Raw genomic sequence first — 2,187 nt, forward strand, 5'->3', positions numbered from 1 at the left:
TTTGGAGGGGGTAGGGCTGGTGTGGTGTGGTGTGTGTTGAGGGGGGGAGTGGCAGAATTTTTGAGGGGGCGTCATGGTGGGTGGGTGGGTGTGTTAAGGGGAGGGGAGCACGTCGCGTCTTGTCATGTCATGGGGCGCCGGGGGGGGGGAGGGGGGCGTCGCGACATGGTGTGGTGTGTGTTGGGGGGGGCATTGCGGTGGGTGGGTGTGTGTGTTAAGGGGAGGGTGGCACGTCGCGTCGTGTCGTGTCATGGGGGGCGGGGAGGGGGGGACGCGTCGCGTCGTGTCGTGTCATGGGTGGGGGGTGGGGTGGGGATGTCATGGGGAGGGGGTGACATGACACGACGCGACGTGCCCCCCTCCCCTTAACACACACACCCACCCACCGCGATGCCTCCCCCCAACACACACCATACCATGTCGCGACGCCCCCCCCCGCCCTATGACATGACACGACGCGACGTGCTCCCCTCCCCTCAACACACACACCCACCCCTCCCCCCCCTCAACACACACCACACAACACCACACCACACCACCCCTCCCCCCCCTCCCCACCCCAAAAATTCCACAGCCCCCCACCACCCCCCTCAACACACCACACCACCCCTCCCCCGGCCCCTCAGAAATTCTCCCCCCCCTCAACACACAACACAACACACCACCCCTCCCCTTCCCCCCCTCCAAATTTCGACCCCCCCCTCAACACACACCACCCCACCCCTCCCCCCCCCAAAAAAAATTCGCCCCCCCGCAACACACACCACCCCACCCCCCCCCAAAAAAATTCGCCCCCCCCAACACACACCACCCCACCCCCCCCTTTAAAAATTCGCCCCCCCGCCTCAACACACACCACACCACACCACCCCTCCCCCCCCCCTCCAAAAATCGCCCCCCCCCCCCCCCCCCCCCCCAACACACACCACCCCTCCCACCCCCCTCAATACACACCTCCCCACCCTTCCCCCCCCCCCCCAACACACCCCACACCACACCACACCACACCACCCCTCCCCCCCCTCAAAAATTCCACCGCCCCCCACCCCCTCCAACACACCACACCACCCCTCCCCCCCCCTCAACACACACCACACCACACCACCCCTCCCCCCCCCAAAAATTCGCCCCCCCTCTCAACACACACCACCCCACCCCTCCCCCCCCCCTCAAAAATTCGGCCCCCCCCTCCAAAATTTGCCCCCCCCCCTCAACACACACCCCTCCCCCAAAAATTTGCCCCCCCCTCAACACACACCACCCCACCCCTCCCCCTCCCCCTCAACACACACCACACCACACCACCCCTCCCCCCCCAACACACACCACCCCTCCCCCCCCGCAAAAACTTGCCCCCCTCCCCCTCAACACACACCACCCCACCCCTCCCCCCCCTCAACACACACCACACCACACACCCCCTCCCCCCCTCAAAAATTCCACCGCCCCCCACCCCCCCTCAACACACCACACCACACCACCCCTCCCTCCCCCCCCAAAATTCACTCCCCCCCGGCCCCCTCAACACACACCACCCCACCCCTCCCCCCCCTCAAAAATTCCACCCCCCCTCCTTAACACACACCACACCACACCACACCACCCCTCCCCCCCCTCAAAATTTCCACCGCCCCCCCCTCCAAAATTCGGCCCCCCCCTCAACACGCACCACCCCACCCCTCCCCCCGTCTCAAAAATTCGGCCCTCCCCGCCCCCCCCTCAACACACACCACACCACACCACCCCCCCCCTCAAAAATTCCACCGCCCCCACCCCCCCCCCAACACACCACACCACACCACACCACCCCTCCCCCCCCAAAAATTCGCCCCCCTCCCCCCCCCACCCCCCCCCTTCAACACACACCACACCACACCACCCCTCCCCCCCCCCAAAAATTCGCCCTCCCCCCCGTCAACACACACCACCCCACCCTTCCCCCCCCTCAAAAATTCGGCCCCCCCCTCAACACACACCACCCCACACCACCCCTTCCCCCCCCCCCAAAAAATTCGCCCCCCCCCCCCCCCTCAACACACACCACCCCACCCCTCCCGCGCCCCCTCCCCGCAAAAATTCCACCGCCCCCCACCCCGCCCCCCCTCAACACACCACACCACCCCTCCCCCCCGCTCAGAAATTCGGCCCCCCCCCCAACACACACCACCCCACCCTTCCCCCCCCCTC

The sequence above is a fragment of the Lygodium microphyllum genome, chromosome 27 (assembly GCF_053477565.2).
Source record: "Lygodium microphyllum isolate KBCC chromosome 27, Lygodium_microphyllum_v1.1.10, whole genome shotgun sequence".
In the NCBI taxonomy this organism is placed as follows: Eukaryota; Viridiplantae; Streptophyta; class Polypodiopsida; order Schizaeales; family Lygodiaceae; genus Lygodium; species Lygodium microphyllum.